The sequence below is a fragment of the Adelges cooleyi genome, unplaced genomic scaffold (genome assembly GCF_023614345.1).
Source record: "Adelges cooleyi isolate 19-005CV unplaced genomic scaffold, UGA_ACOO_1.1 ACOO_flye_CR_arks_rails_tigmint_CR_PRNA_108, whole genome shotgun sequence".
Lineage (NCBI taxonomy): Eukaryota > Metazoa > Arthropoda > Insecta > Hemiptera > Adelgidae > Adelges > Adelges cooleyi.
This window is the reverse complement of record NW_026095761.1, coordinates 3,821,147-3,839,160: the sequence shown is the minus strand read 5'-3', so window position 1 is coordinate 3,839,160 and position 18,014 is coordinate 3,821,147. Positions and strand designations below refer to the sequence as shown.

General features: G+C 32.7%; 1 protein-coding gene across 1 annotated transcript in view; it reads right to left on the bottom strand.

Moving 5' to 3' along the window:
* Positions 1-18,014, bottom strand: part of LOC126838221 (neuronal PAS domain-containing protein 2-like) — a 73,032-nt gene that overhangs the window by 45,752 nt on the left and 9,266 nt on the right. Inside the window, exon 2 of the transcript XR_007685680.1 lies at positions 9,194-9,354. The gene's annotated coding sequence lies outside the window, so the exon portion shown is untranslated. The remainder of the gene's footprint in view (positions 1-9,193; positions 9,355-18,014) is intronic.

The following is an 18,014-nucleotide window of genomic DNA, read 5'->3' as shown; positions in this document are numbered from 1 at the left end:
CGCCACGGACGGTCGGCATGACGATGTGCGCAGAGTCGGCCGCGCAGCCGCCGCAAGTCGGCTAATTATCTCGTTGCGCGCAGCCCGACCGTTTGGCGTCCCGTCGTGGTCACACTGCTCACCGCCTGCCCGCCCGCCGCCCGCAACCGCCGCCGCCGTAGTTTGCAATCGGTGCATCGCGCGCATTTACGGCGCGATATGCTCGTGTCCAAGGTCAGGGTCTGCGGACGCGCCCGAGGGGACGGATACACCGCACGGCGACTGCGCTTTACTGACCCATATGTGTCATAACATCGTGTTATTATTGTGTACAACGCTCCTCTTCCTAACAATAACACACACCATTATTATTGTTGTTGTTGTTGTTGTAGTTGTTGTTGTCGCATGTGATGGGAAAAATCTGGGTTTACAATAAACGTCGGATTTTTCAAACTTTTATTTTAGATATTTTCGAAGCATTTCTCATAATCCAATCGTTATAACTGCAATAACAGTTTTTTTTTTTTTGTAATAAATTTAATATATTTTTGTAAGACTCGAAAGTTAATTACGACCAGAAATGCTTTTTTAAAAACAAAATTTACAACAAAAGAAAATTTAAGAAACCGAACTACATACAAATACAATATACATAAACTCAATTTATGTATTATAATATTTGGAAACGAATAACAAAATCTATAAATATCCGACATAAGTATTAAGTAGGAATATATAGATATATAAATGAAATGATCAAATGCATTCACACGAGAAAAAACAAACTAAATAACAATAGTAATTGTTATTAGGTAACCGGTCGGAAACAACTTGGACGGTCTTTTGAGTAAATTATAAATGGCGGATGAAAAAAAAAAGAAAAAACAACGACAAAAATAACTTAAACGCGAATGACCGAATGCTTATGACAGTAATTTTATTTCATAGCAAAATGGCTTCTTATGTTGGTAATTTTTTTTTGTTGTAAAATGTAATGGCGATTTTTAAAGGTTTTTGTATTTTAAACAAGTAAACGACAAAAAAAATAAACACTGTAAAAGAGATAATATGAAGTGATATAACAAGGAAAATGGAGAAAAAGACTTTTATATAAAATTTAAAGAACGGAGAAATGAGAAGAGCTGATATCAAAAATCACAATGTTACTTAGTTGTGAGTTGTCAACACTGTATATCTCTTATAGGATTTTTGACGGTCAAACCGCGAATCTGATTCGCGTGGTCAAGGCTTTTTGGACTTAAGCTATTTAAACTTTTTTAGGTGCCAAGATAACAGTGGAAGGCGGGGGGGGGGGGCAGTAGAAATCAAAAATACATTTCTTTTCAAGTCTCGGTTTGTTTGTGTACGTTTTCCCGGGAGAGAATACTAGTATTTTACTCGTTTACACAAGGGCCAACAGAAGGGCACACTTGTCGAAGAAGCAATACATTTTAAAGCACATTAATATTGTTACAAAGTCGCAATACTTTTATCGAAATTTGTATTTCTGTCGCTTTCAGTTGAAATAATTCATATGAAGACCTGTCACCTTTTACAAAGAACACGTGGTCAGTGGTCTTAGGGGACGACAAAACAAAATGGCGTCGCTCGAACACACCGATAGTGCCCGGTAACCGCGGTCAGTATTATCATACCGCAACTGCGGTATAAAAACGAACTAACGATACCGCGGCTCAAATTCTGATAAATTTACTCATCTTTAGGGTGGTTTTTTTTTATTATTATTGTTATGTACTATTTTTTTTTTTTTTAAATAATTCCGCAATCCCTCGTTAACGCCGCTTTATAATGATAATTATATTATAACATGCACAGTGCACACTGCACACACGCTGTTGTGGGGCAGCAGCGCGCGTACGCACATCGATTTGTAATAACATCAAACGGCGATGCATCCACTTAAATATGAAAAACTGTGTGTACGACGACGACGATTGCTATTATCATAATAATATGACCGTCGTCGCCCAACTAATATAGATTATTATTATTATTATTATTATTATTAGTATATTCGTTGCGCATGGTAATTACTGTTCGTTAAATAATGTCTGGGGCCGACGATTCTCGGTACACAGCCGTTTCATTCATAAATTATTAAATGCAACAAAAACGAGACGACAATATAACACAAAACGTTACAGACCTATATTTAACTTATTCATTACTGGCAATTTTGTCCGTGGAATTTCGATTGACTTCGATTATTATCGAGTAAAGAAACACACGATGAAAATATTATATTCCGTGAAATGTATGTGATAATATGTTGTTCTAATCGTTTGTGATATAATAACATACCAAGTGTTTAGACGGTCACCACGACCGTGGTAAGCAACCACCGCACGCGTGAACAAGTTTTTCCAAAGACACTCCAACTACGTTTGTAGATTGGTTTCACAAAAAGGGTCAGAGCTGAAACCTGCGGGGGAGCTGAATTGGAGTTCAAAACAGTGCCAAAACTGTATAACATTCTTATATAAATATATATATAACTAGATAATTACCGCCAATTATTGTCGGTCTGATTTGGAATAGGAAAAAAACATTTTTAAATAAACACCGCGTCGGGGAAATTTGTATGTTATTACTTTTTTTTTTCGGCGATAAAACTACTTTCAAAGCCGATTCCGTATTTACGGTGAAATTCAAAGGCCTGTAATGTGTTAGGATTCGCCTAATTATCACAGCGGGATCACACGTGATCCAAGTTCGAATACTGATTATTTAAGAAAAATAAATGTGTATTTATATACACACATATCGCAGGTACATCCATCCAAGGTCCGTTCGCCTATCGCGGTGTGCAACGAGACAAGTACCAGCTGCTGTAAGTATGTAGTTATTAAAATAAATAAATTGCAATATTAGTAATAATAATCGGTAATAAATAATTATCACCGTTGGTCGGTGCGCGTAAAGACGCATTTACATATTATCTCCGTTACATTATTAATGTACATAGACATTGCAATATTTCACACATTAATTGATCAAGAACAAAAATGTGCGGTACGTTTTCAGCAGGAAGAACGCAAACAACAAAAATATGCAACACAATGTCCTTGGCTGTATAATAATATTATTATTATTAGGTACTATTATTATGGCGGATAGTGCACGGTGCAAATGATGGATTTGTGGGCGGGGGGAAAGCGCATCGTTGAGCTTAATGAGCCAACACCATAATATAATGAGTTTTTTTTACCATTTATTTTTATATGTATACATATAACTGACGGATTTAGTTTTAAATTGTCAAATAATTGCCTACACCGAACCCCTTAAATATAAATATTAATTTGGAGACGCGGCATCCTCTGATGATTTTCAAATACATTTTTATTCGAGTAATCGGATGTGTAACACAAAAACAAAGATATTTTCTAAAAATTATTGTCAAATCGATACACAGCCGATATATATGTACAGGTAATGTTACCGTGTATTGAAAGGTACTAACATAATTAACCCTTCACTGCACAATGTTCCATGTATGGAATAATTGTATTTATTGTTTATATCTGCTCATGCTATACATCTTTGATGCACAATGTTCCATATTTGGTACAATTCTTTAATTAGCGTTTTCCATGAAACCAAAACTAAAAAAAAAAATTATTTTTATTTTTTTAAGTAGTATTAAGTACATTTGTAGCATTCGGTTAAAAAAAAATTCATGCAGTGAAGGGTTAAAACAACAGTAAACAAACTATTTTTTTTTTATACACGTACATATGAGTTATTTATTACATGCGTTTAAAAATTATTTGAAAATCGAAACGGAAAAGTAAAGCAAACAAGTATAACATAAAAAATAATTTAAAATAACGATCATTTGTATAATTTCACAGACAGAATTTCTTTAATTTGGTCAAACTGAAGTGAAAATGGTTCCCAGTCAATTTCAGAAAAGTTCAATTGTGCTTTAGGTATTTGAAAAAAAAATAATACGATTTATGTAGATGCTAACATCCTATCAATTTATGGAAATAAATAATTTAAGTACTTTTATCACGGTATCGGTGGTGTATCGCGGTTATCAAGACAACAGTATTTCTGCACACCCCAACGAACAAATCAATTGAGTACTTGCAAGCAGATACTTGTCATGAACGCTGATTTAAATACAAATGTTTTCACACATACCTTTTGTTCACACACATGTTTTTTAATAAATAAGCTTATTCTCCCTTCACAATCTGGCTGTCCACTCATATCGACTAGTTGTTTTTGTAATGTTGTACTATAATATGTATATAATTTAGTATTATGTGAATTTCTCGATTCTGATCGGTGTAAACACGTTTTCTGTTTACTTGACAAACGTCTATTATCGTTTAATCTAATAGTCGCGTTTTTAATTGTTTTTCTTCTTCTTGTATTGCGCAAACGACAATGATATTATAATATAACCGAGATTGCAAACGGTCAAAATACAAAATGACCGTTAAAAACAAACATTTTTTTACAACTAATACTTATTATTATTACTATTTTTGTCGTTTTATCGCGATAAACTATTGTTGTCCGCTAGAGAATATTATGTGGTCATCGTACAAATACCAAGTAACATACCTGGTCATGTGATATTTTTCTTGTATTATTATTAAAACATAATATTGGTCGACCGTTGACCGAATTGGATCGAATTACAAAAGTCAAGCAAGCACACGGAGAATCGAATACTACACGTGCAAGCTGTCGGTTAGCCCAATGATAGCTCTTCTCAATAATAAAAAAAATAATAATAATAAAGTTACTTATGGTCAATAGACTGTTTTCACACGGCCGACCCTTTTATCGGATAGTCGTTTTTCAAATAAGAAATCCCGCTCAATTCTTAAGCACACTTCCTCAAGAATTTGTTTTTTGCATTTTATTAACATGGACAATTTTAATTTTGTATTAAAAAAAAAAATTGAAAACAGATCAAAATTTTTTTAATTTGAAAAATAAGATTCTTAAAGGTAAACTTTTTGAGAAATGTGTAAATTAAGGGTTTTATTTGGATAAAAAAATTTACTAATTTAGATGATACATGTTATTTAAAAAAACAACTATGACCGGTGATAAACCTGGTCAAAGTAGTTTGTTTGACATGCACCAATTTTCATCTCCTTGGTGGCAAATGAAACCTTAACTAATTGCCAAGAAGACTAATTTTTTGGTTTTATGAAACCGGTAACCATACAAGATCATTATAAAGTTTTACTAGGTCTGCATGTCTAAAAAATATAAGTATACATACATTTTAAAAAACGCAAATCTAGTAAAACACCAAAAAAAAACCTTAATTTTACTCATTTCACAAAAAGTTCACCTAAAGCTAACTTAATAAAAACAGACTTTTCATCGTGAATGATAAATAAAATAGATTCGGAAGTGTCATATTCAGCATTTGTTTTCAAATTAGAATTATTTAATTGGAATCTAAACTTTAGATAGCCTCAAGTCTGATGGCCAGGATGTGGCTCGACTGAACAAAGTAATTGTCAACTCCGTTAAAGTGCAAAAGCAACAAGTGTAAAATGAAATCTGGTGGACATCGGAGTGGGGGAAACCCGATCCGTCGAAAAAAAACTTGTTTTTGAGGCGCTTAACATTAGTAAAACGTTTATCATTCTAAGCTCAAGTCTGAGGCCGAAAGTAACACGTTGAACTTTTAAATTTTGAAAAAAAATACATGGCGCGCCATTTTGGTGCAAAACGGATTTTTAAATAAAGTTGATATTCCCACGAGAGAACGCCTGTTGTTATGACTGTAGAGTTGTTTTATTTGTATTATGCAAATATAATAACATACATACTAAGTTATGTACATTTACTATTGTGTCTAATATTGTATTTTCTTCGACAGACGAAATAAATATGGTACGACAAGGTTAAATATAATACACTCGAATAAGTCGCAATTAAAATATATTTTACATATCATTATTTACGCAAAAGTAATAATATATTTTTCCACTATCATTCTAATATTTTAACGGTTTGACAGAACCCCCCAAAAAATAGGGTTTATTGATTGACCAACGCAATAACAGCTGTTAGTTTTAAGTCTTGGTCTTAAAATCAGAGTACATTTCAACAGTACAACAATTTAATGCGATACGAGCACTCCTTTTTGATAATTAACAAAAAGAAAACCATAAAAAATTATCAAATTTTGTATTTTATGTAGTTTACCTATTGTCGGTTAATGGGTTGTTTTTGAAGTCCGGTTCAAAATTGGATTAAAATAATTTTTTTTAGATACAGGGGTTGATCCATTTAAACGGCAGACACTACAGTTTTATGGAAATAAACTCAATTTTGTAGATTTTCTTTTTGAAGGCATTTATGTTTTTTTACAAAATTATAAAATTACCAAATATTTAGGTATCTTTTGATAGCGGAATTTTCCACAGCGCCATCGACTTTTGAAACTAAAACGGTAACTATATTTTTAGACTGAACATCTAAAATCCTTAACGGAAACAACCTGGTTATTATTATATTTTTAAAGTTAAACAATACAATAATATACGTTGCCGTTAAACATTCAAAATTCGATAGAACTTGTAATAAAAATGTCATTTCTGGGTTTTTCAAATAACATCAACATCTTCCAAAACAGATTGTAATTATTTCCAGGCTTACGTTAAATGGATCACGTGTTAACAAATAATATTATAATACTGTACACAGTATACATTATTTTATTAGTGTATTAATATGATAATATTATGATTGCACACACACACACACACCCTCGAGTGGGCCTCCGCCATAATATTATAATCTTGTCTTGTGTTTTATAATATTACATTTTATTGATCAAACCCGACAATATGATTACACACCGCTGTAGTAATTAATGAATAACAAGTATCTCGAAACGATACGATACGCACATTCTAATAAATCCTAACCTGGCTTCAAAGACGCTTTTCCTCGTCGGTCGCCAATATTATAACACGATAATAATACTACCAGTTATTCACCCTTTCACGGACAAAGTTCAGCGCGTCGGATAACGGTTATACTATATTTTTTAAATAATTTTTTATATTTATATATATATATATATATAGTAAAATTTAAAATACTACTACACGACAAGAAACGCGCATTAAACGAATATTCGTCTTTCGATAAGAACACGATAACGCCGATATTAACCGTGTTTAATAAGCACACAATATTCATATTATTTTCTTATTGACATTATTAAGGTTTTTTTTTCCATCATAGCTGATTAATAAACACAATCCGGCATCGTTTTGTGTGTGTGTGCGGTAAAAAGATAAAAATAGAACAATGACTTAATAATATTGTCGAATAAGCCAGTGGACGATTTTTAGCTGCGCATTAACGCATTAACGTGCATAGACCCTCCTACTCGTGGCTCTGTACATTAATAGTGAAAAAATATAGATGTTATACCTAACATTATTATATTACTACTACTACTACTTTGGACTGTTAAAACCACAGTGTGGTGGGGGCAATAAGAGTGGAAACAGATAGAAAAACAACAACGAGAATCAATCGTATTGCTTATATGGAAATTATTAACTCCAGAGAGTTTGGTATCGTTCGATAATTTTTTATTTTAATGATTCTGTAAAAACAAAATAATAAATTATTCAGATGAACCGCTAGTATTATTATAATATGCAGCCACTCCCCCTCAACTAGCCAATAGTAAATGTACGTTGAGAAAATTATCCAGATAGTCTGAATTTCAAAAATCCCAAACACGAATACTTTGTAATAGAGTACAGGAGGTGATCAGGATGATATATCACCACCTAGAGCCTTAATTTGTATTAACATATTGATATATTGATAGAAGAATAGAATACAACATTTTGGATTTGAACACATTATTTTGTACTTAAGACTAATGAAATTGTAAGTAAAAAAAAATTGCGAAAATAAAAAAAATGATGCCTCTGACATTTTTATTTTTGTTTATCACATAATCAGTCAGAATCTACTGATAATGCAACACAATACTTTAAACAGTGTGACTATTTAATTTTTTTTTCTCGATATTTTCAGCACAGTAAAAATAAATATCAGCATTATTCAAACGTACCGCACATTCAAATCGACCCCATCTTCCCCTACATTTTGTCCAGTTGAATCAAGATAAAAACAAACTGTTGTCAGTTAACCAACTGTACTATGCTAAAGGGGATTGAAAGCGGTTTTTTTTAAAGAGTTTTATGTAGACAATATTTAATGAAAAAAGTGGTTTCATTTACTTAAAAAAGATAAAGAAGTGAATACTAAAAAATTGAGAATTTTGAGAAATAAAATTTAAATTTAAATTTAAACACAATTTTAATTGAAATAACAAAACTCGATTGCTATAATAACCTAGAATAGACTGATAAACTACACTTTTTTTTATAGAATTGAAATCGGACCATCCTAAGTAGGCGTTATTATGTCAAGCTTTTAAGTCGCTAAAACGTCAAAAAACAAACCGCTTTCAATCTTCTTAAGTCGGTATCACAGCTACGTCCCTTGTCATGTCGTGTGCCTTATATCGTCTTCTGATTAGCCTTTGTAATCATGGTATCATCATACAACCATGGCCTACCGGGTTATTGCTAGAGTTAGCCGAGCTCTCGATTTAAGATAATATGGTCGCCCAACAGCCAACGACAATACTCTCATTTCACGACAACCAACAAACATCTGTTTCGTTTAAACTACTAGCGCTCCTACCCGTGATGATTCAAGATAACAACCAATCGTAATGCTTATTATTTTAAATAGTAGTTATAATCACAATTTATAAGTTGAAAATGTCCGATTTGAAAGCTTGTCGCTAATATCTACTCGAGAGTTTGTATATAGGATTAACTTGGTTGGTCACTTTATAACAAACGGTTGCAGCGTGTGGTATACGTGGTAAAAGTGTGGTAACCGCGGTCAAATGTTTTCTTATATCAATTATCAGTTTGATCGTACTTATCACTTGCACAATCACTTCATAATCACTGCAATAAATGCCGGTTCGACATAAATGGGCAATATAACCTATACGATATAATTTTGAGTAATTATGTTATCAAGTTTAAATTTATTTCGCGGGTACGTTCTCGCCTAAGAATACAGGGACTAGACAATTGGTCGTGGGCGTTATTAAATATAATGTGTAACTAATGCAAAACAAAGTGTTGGGATTACTCACATTGGTGGATTCGTTGCGGTAGACCCTTCGCCGCCAAACTGAGAAGAGGTTGACGATCCTTGTTCGTCGGCCCCGTGTTCTTTGTCTTCTTCCTCGGCGTCCCCGCAATCCTCTTCCCGAGGCGAATTACTGCTCTCTTCCATGACTGCTTTATTATATACCTGCGAACACCAAACCGCACCAGATTATTAGTAATAAATTATACGGAAATTCTATTCGCACCTAATCACACACACACACACACACACAGTTATTATTATTATTATTATTATGCGGCCGTTAATTTCGGAACACCTGCAAACCTACTGTTCAAATGTCATTAGGCGGCAGGTTGTTGGATTTTTTAATTTTTTTTTTCAAGGGGTACCGAAAACTTTTAAACTAACAAAAGAGAAAACAAAGAGGGGAGGGGTCTTAGAATAACGTGTACACACTGTGGGAACAGCTACAGGTGTAATAATAATAGTGTACGGTTTTAGAGCGCCGTGAAAGTGAACGGTTTTGTTATACATGTTGTGTTTTTGTTTGACAAACAAGACCAATTCGCGCCGGTGGCGTTGTTATTGGTTTGTCGCCCCATTTGGATCGATGATAACATTGTTAATTTTTTGTTATTGTCTACGATAAAATGAAATCTGACGGGATCGTCCGAGAGGAAAATTAAAAATTTCTGACCAGTCGGATACACAGCAGCTAACGTGGACTGACCAGTCTAGAAAATTCTCCAGATCTGTCTAAATAACCATTGGTTATGATATGCATCCTCCTGTCGGCCTATACTAACCTAAGCTCTAATTTTTATACAGTGACATTTGTCGTTGTTTTACGCTAAACTCAGTTCCCATTGTTTAAATCCTCCACTGCACGCTTGTCGATTGGTCTTTTCGAAAACTACATATTATGTAGTAAGCACACGCTTACTTATGTGCTTACTACACATACTAATTTCAAAATAACTACACAAGGCAGCCACATGGTGTTTTCGTTGGAACGCAACGCGTTTGCACTTGAGACGGTCCAAGTCCTACCCCACATATTATTATTGTTGTTGTTTGGTACTACATTATAAGAACGAACGAGATAAATCTTAGGAGTCTAATTCGGTCGTGCCCAGCTGCTGTTGTGTACAATGACGGTTTTTAGCATTCCGTTCCGCCATCCAGAAACAAAAGGATTACATATTATTACTATTATTGTATCTCAACGGTGACTAAACAACACAAACACACACACACACACGCGTGCGGAGCGACGATGACCTGCGCAAGTTTTAATTTTGGCTCTGTTAATGTTTGCGTTTTTGGTATGTCAATATATCGTTATACAACGTCGACAATAGACAAACGTTAACCGTTAATATTGTATCATAAGCTGCTCTCTGTTTCTCTGTGTCTCTGTCCATTGTAACACCATCGACGGATTAGAATAATGTGACGATTTTACCGGCTGACAAACAAAAGAACAAAAGAAATCCGTTACCGAGCCCAAGGTCATGGCGACCGGTGAGTCAACCCTTTTTTTCTTAAGCCTAATTGAAATCGACCGAACTGTAACAAAACAAGTGTTGTTCCTGTTGACGATATTTTTCATCCGGGAAAACGTAAATAATATTCATAAATGACGCAATACATAAATGTGCACACGATAATAACGACCACTCATAATTTATTTATTATTTTTTATTAAAACCGACAAGGGCGAGTAGTTAATTACACTGAAAAACTACACACGCACACACATATTTTGGCATCGAAAACTCGTTTTAATTTTACACAAAATTACCGTTTTAAAGTTCAAGGACAAAAGGAGTGAGCCCTTTTAATGATTCTTCAACCAAGTAAGGATATTTATTTTTACATAACAGATACATTTACTTCCAACAATTAGTTGGCATTCCATACTGCACATACTAGGTATGATAAATTGGTGGTCTCCCGTTTTCTACCACATCGCAGGCTACCATCTTCGCTTACAAACGTTTGGCATGTAGTTGAGCCGATCTCCTTGATCTTCACCACCTACATGGAATACCTGAGAAGCTGCTGCCCTTCTGCAGTCCCTTTATTCGCCAAACTCAGATTGCTCTGGGTCTATCCCCGGACCCAGACAGGGCAAGTAAGGGCTAGCAATGCAATAACTTGGTATATTTAAGCAATAGCTTTAGCCATTTATATTTAGATAGTATTTAACCCTTTCAGCCATAAAGTCCCATATGGGACGCCTACTCTTATGTTTTTACTATATGGATAGTGGATACTATGCAGGATACTTAACAGTATAAGGTAAAACAGTCATTTTTCGGAAAATTACAATAGTAATTTAATAAGTAAAGTTTTTTTTAGTAAAAACGTTGTTTTTATGGTCTTTTTTTAATTTTTTTATTTGAGATTCTGCATACCTATGTACAATATATCTCGACAGTTATATAATTGTTTTTATGTTAATTTACAATATTATAAAATTACTAAATCCAAAGAGTACCAAATACAACCAAATGAAACAAATTATTTCATAATAAATAAGACTTTTTTATAGAAATAAAATTCAAATGTCGTTCTGACATTTTTAATGGTAGACGTTAAGATATTTATCATGCATAACCACCAAGCCTCACATTACCGATGACGATACCGAATATAAATTAACTGACCACGATTTCTGGTTGGCTCTTTGTTGTAATTTTCTTCATTACAGCTGTACGTGCTAAACTACTAATAACCCATAACCCACTATTGCAATTAACGTAACCGTGCGTTTCCGACCAAACTTTGCAACATTTTGGACGTTATCGTTGTGATCGAAACGAATAATGGCATATTAAAAGTACAAAATTAAGACTAGTAAAAAAAAAAACGGATAAACCGGGAACAAAGACACTTTATAGTCGTTAAACTAGATTTTGCTGGACGCAGCATATTATCATATTATAATAGTAACGCGAGACTATATCATTATATAAAAGCCGGAATAATAGTTACTCATTGATAAAATTAATAATCAAAAATGTGCTGATTGATATAACAACTGAGAATTGGCGATATTTTTATTTCTTTTAAATTTTTGCCAACAGCAAACCAGGCCAGACGTGGTTTATCCTCCTTGCGATTCCGATAGGCCAGAATCTGTCTGCTGTGCCATTTTTAAACGTTATTATTAAAAAATAAAATAATCATTATAGAACGTTAAAGTGGCGTTGATTCGAAAATATAATATACCATACTGGAGATATTGTTGTAGACAGAGCAAAAAAAAATAAATTATGCTAATAATTTATGTCAATCCAACAAATAATTCGAAATGAAAGGATGTTTTTGATGTATATATATTTTTTGCAACAATTCCAAGTATCGCACAATGTAAAAAATAAAACCTTAATGGGAGGCCTTCAGTCAAACTTTTATTTATTTTTTATTTTATTATTCCATTATATTTATAAAGTTATAATAAGCCGTCCGGCTGAAAGGTAATTGACCAAACGCGTCACGCTCTTCGACTTTTGCCGACCAAAATATTACAGTCGAATGACTTCATACAGTGAAAAAAAAAATGTAATAATAGCGGCTAGGTATTAGGATAAAATTGAGCAGTGGTAATTGTAAACAATATTTTCATGATCCTATCCGGTAGAAATGTCCACTATCGATAACAAATGAAAAGGACAAATTTTACTGCCAAAATAATAATAATGAAAAGTTTTATGACCAATACTTGCTGACCACACAATAATATAGAGATAACCTCTAGCGCAGTACTATTTTAATTGCAGTATTATTGTAAGCGATGATGCAAGCTAGTGCATTGCAACAATGTGTGCCGTGTCTTAGGGTTAAAGTACGCGGTTAATTGATCCCATTAGTATACCTAAACCAAGAAACGCTTAAAAAACAATAATAATAATACGAAGAAAAATACACTTTAATAGTGACGACCAATAATAAAAACAATACGATTAAAATTCTGTGTATAGGTCTTTAGAAATAATTATTACTATGTGTAAGAGCTGACAGTGATACATCACTTTCCAACGAACGCTTCGATGCGAAATTAAGATGGTAGACAATTGTCATTAATTTTGTCGAGAATAATCTACTGAAAATAAAACAATTGATTACATCTATTTTTTCGAAAAATTAAGTGTCAAATTAATCACCAACCCGCAATAAGTAACTATATCAACAGATAAAATTCTATACAAATCACTGTTTTTGCTTCCTTTAATGAAAAAAAAAAAAACAATTTTAATATAGATTATTCAAACAAAAAAATAATTCTTTCTACAGAAAATCAAACTATTTTAGAGGAGAGTGTTGATAAATTTGTACATTTATATTTGGCGTTCAGAGGCTGAACTTTTACAGACTTGCTACATAAGGAAATCGGTCCAATAATAAAAAAAACACAATTCTTAAGCACAATTACTTTTTCGGCTACGCATTGAAGAAGCTAAAACTAAATTCGAGCTGGTGTTGTCTTTTGTTCAGAGAAAAAAACACGAACACGCATAAATTTGAATCACTGTTGTCAGTCTATATACGAGTAGGTTTGTACACTATAAAATACTACCGGTTAGTCAGTTTTGGACGTTTTCCATCTGCCGTAAATCATCGGTCACTCATCATAGCAAAACCAACGGAAATATTAATTATGCAATATAAATCATTATGCAACGCACAAAAAAGATTTCCACGCGTCTTCATGTCACCAAACCCGACGGGGAACCACGCATTGCCAAACACTCAAACGGTGTATCGTTACTAGTTAGTGTATATGTACACATATTTTTGAACGAGAAAAACGCTAACGGTTGGAAAAAATTGCCAAAAAAACAAATTAGGCACCTACATTGTTCGTAGGTTGTAGCGGAGTTCAATCAAATGCGAAGGTCCCGTGGAATTTCTGCCGACTAGGCAAACTTTGTTAATTCATTATAATATCAACGTTAATAACGAGCAATGTGCATCGTACATACAAGCATATAAAATAGTTTTATTAACAAATTCTAATTAATAATTTACTTGAGATCAGAATAAAAAAAAAACAGATCCTCAGCCCGTGGTATGCCTACTGTAATGTATTGTTAGCCGTAATACTTATTAAATATTAAATCTATCTTATAATATCCAATTTAAGTTTTACCGGGTCAATGTTAAACACTCGATTATTCTTTGACCCCGAACTTCTATTAATTTTTTTTTTTTTTTAATGATGGCCAAAAACAATAACGGAACGTTTACAACAAGTAAACAATATCGAAATATCACCTGAAAAAAAAACTTTATAACATTACTTAATGTATTTTGCTGCCGCATAATAACATAATATTACATCAAGACTGCACACGCACTCGTACGGTTATCCATCATCAATTACAAACGTAGGTCTTTTTTTTCTAAAAAAAAAAAAAATACTTTTTTAACTATTATAAAACACTACGACATAAACTTGCCCATAGTGGGCAGAAAACAAATATTATGTTTTCTAGAAAATCAGCTAGCTAAACGATGATAAGATTTGTGCAAGTAGCACACGTCAAAAAAAAAAAAGAACCTAGTTTTTAATAATTTTATCAACTGTGCTAATTATATTTTGTCAGAGTAACAAATTTAAAGATTAGTGTCACTGGAGCACATCTCTCGTGTTGCATGTTCACTATAATATACTGTCGTGGTAACAGATCGAATGTTATTGTGCTTTAAAAAGCAACAATGGCACGTGGCAATTACAAACGTTGAATATTGGTTAAGGAAACACCTAGTTTTGAAAAAATATATAAAAAACATTTCTATACTGCGAAAAAAAACAATCGAGAATAAAGTTCAGCACGCTGATTATTTGTTAAATCGAAAGAAGTTGTTTGTCAAATTTTTCCTTTTTGGAGACAATTTAGTTTATGTTATATTACAATATTTATTTTCGTGTAAACTTGAGGACGAGAAGGAGAATGCGGTTGAGTAATGCGAGCAGATAAAAAAATAATAACCTCCACTCTTTCTCCCGTCTTAAAGTTTGAGCTTTAATATAACTTTAAATACTTTAAGAACTTATTCAAAACTGGTTATCGACCATTCAAAATATTCTTAATTTAAAAAGTTAATTAAATATATACTATACCATTTAAGTTTCAAAAGTTGATAGCGCTATGGTAAATACCAAAAAATGTAAATACTTGCTAATTGTATAATATTGTATAAAATGTTTAAAAAAATATAAATAATTGTAATTACTTTCCGAGAAAATGAGTGTCTTCTCTTTAAAAGGTAGTGGTTATTTATTTATTAAGGCGTTCAGTATAGGCAAATTTATGAAAAATCTTAATTTAAAGGTTAAACTGTGATGTGTAATTATTAGTTCAGTAATTATGACGCTCTTTTAGTAGTTAATTTATTTTTCTGACTATCACAGCATCCTTGACAGCAATTTAATATTCTCTATTATTGGATAAATAATAGTCGTAGTAACATTTTTGTAAATAATGAGAACTTCATCTAGGTTTTCTCGTACTAACTCAACATTCTAAATTTATATTTTGTGTTATTATTATTTAAGTGTTTTCTATTTAAGGAAAAATTTAAGTATTTTAAAAATACCGACGAGAGAACCTAGTTAAAGTTATTCTCTTTTTAACGGCATCAGAGTGTTTTTTCAGTGACTATTTCGCTTTGACCTACACAATAGTGATTTTCGTATTGCACTGATATAAAACTATGATGCTCACTAATTATATGAATAATAATACGCAATTTTGAGTAGACTGCAAATTATTATTCGATAAACCCCATTTTGTAATGCACAATAATAAAATAATTAGTATAATGATATGTTTTGATGTCTGTGCGCGTCAGTGAAAATAATTATACGCCAAACGTTAGCAAATATTGGCTATTTAAGAAAGAAAAAAGAACACTCTAGAAAACTGTTATCTGTTTTTTTATGGCAATATTATTCCAGGGGAATTTTGGCAAGATATCAGACGTTCACAGTGAACAATGAAAGAACGAATGTTCAAATTAGATTTTCGATTCCACTACCGCTTAGCAATTATGCAAACGTTTTACATGGGAAATTTAACATTTTTCATTGGAAAACTAAAATAATTATCGTAAGACCACTACATCATCGAATACGCGGAATAGGCGTTATATTTTTCTTATCGTAGTAATGTAATGCGTAAGCAATCGGCGATTATTTCCAATTTTAAATCAATCAAATTTAACAATATTATTTCTTTACACGAGTAACATGCATTTTGCCGTAACAAACGCACAGCTTCGCCGTAGATTTTTTCTTATTTACTGAGAAAAAAAAACGTGTTTCAAATTTGCAAGAATGTTACACAGAAAAAAACAAGTTTACAGCTTTTTCGAGTTTCGTTTACTCGACTTAAATTAATTGCACTAAATTTGACCACGTCCAAAGTGAACCCCGTATCCATCCGAATGAATTGCAACAAATGAGGGTTTGTGTTAACGAGTTTCCAAAATCGACGACCTTTTGAACGTATTTTAAATCTAATTTACAAATTTACAAAAACATCAGTGCGAACGGGCGGATACTAAATCCTCCAAAGCTCTTCAGAGGTCACTGCGCAACGGGCGTTTATGTATATTTTAAATAAAATCAACATTAACAACATCACGGACGTTCGTTAACAGATTAACTAATTGCATTTTGATGTTCAGTAATTAGACGTACGTAAGTTGTATGTAAAAACAAAAAACAAAAATCATCTTTTGCAATAAAAAAAATAGTTTGAACAATTGTAGAACTTTAAACATTTTCCCAGATGGAATAAATTGTTCGGGGTACGTATGGACAATTTGTATTGTTGTTGTTCTGAAGAGGGAAAAGGGTATATTGTACCATACATAAACCAAACGCGTTGTGATTTCCTCTACAAACGTCAAGTGTATTAACGCTCGAGAGATAATTTTAACCATGTAAAGCGACCGAATGGAAATAATATTCCCAACGCATGAACACACATACTGAGCGCAGCTTGTTTCAATTAAATCCGCAAACGCCATCATCATCCGAATTTCCACCAATACAAGCACACGGTTCACCTTGGCCGTAACCAAGCAACCGCCGAACCAAGTACCTACTATGTGTATTATGTAATCTTAGTATTTGCACTTTATTATCACCGAAAATCGACTATTTCCATTGAAATAATGTAGCTAAGTACACAGCGAGTATAAAAAAACAACGTTTAAATTATCAAATAATAAAATACGGATGAAATAGAGACGTCTTACTATTTTTGGCAACATGTATATTTCATAATATTATATTGTGTATTATGTGCATCATCTTACAGCCCACAAAACAACATTGTACTTCGCTCAATAACGCATCGGTTTCAATGATATATTTTTAAATCAACTTGTTCACAAGCTCGTTACGGTCAAAAAATAAAAATAATTTTTTATACATTTACTACTAAAAAAATGAGAAGTTTGTCCACCTTTAACGGAAACGATTAACATTTATTTTGTACAGTTTATTATTTTATTTTTATTATTGTAGTTATTATTTTTGCGAATTATGTTAAAAATAAAATATTACATAAGAAGTCAATAAAACTTATGCGCATTTTGTTATTTAAAAGCTGATAATACATTTTTCTCATTTGCAAACCTCTAAAATAGTGTTAAAAAAATAATTATTTTTAAACTTTTTGAAATATTTTTAGTTGGACTCGATGAAACGTAATTTCCCAGTCTGAACATATTCCCCCCACCCTTCTGTGCCTTATTATGGATTTTTTACGTTGTGATCATTAAAAAAAAAGTTTGAATTAGGTTTAATTGTTCACTAAACG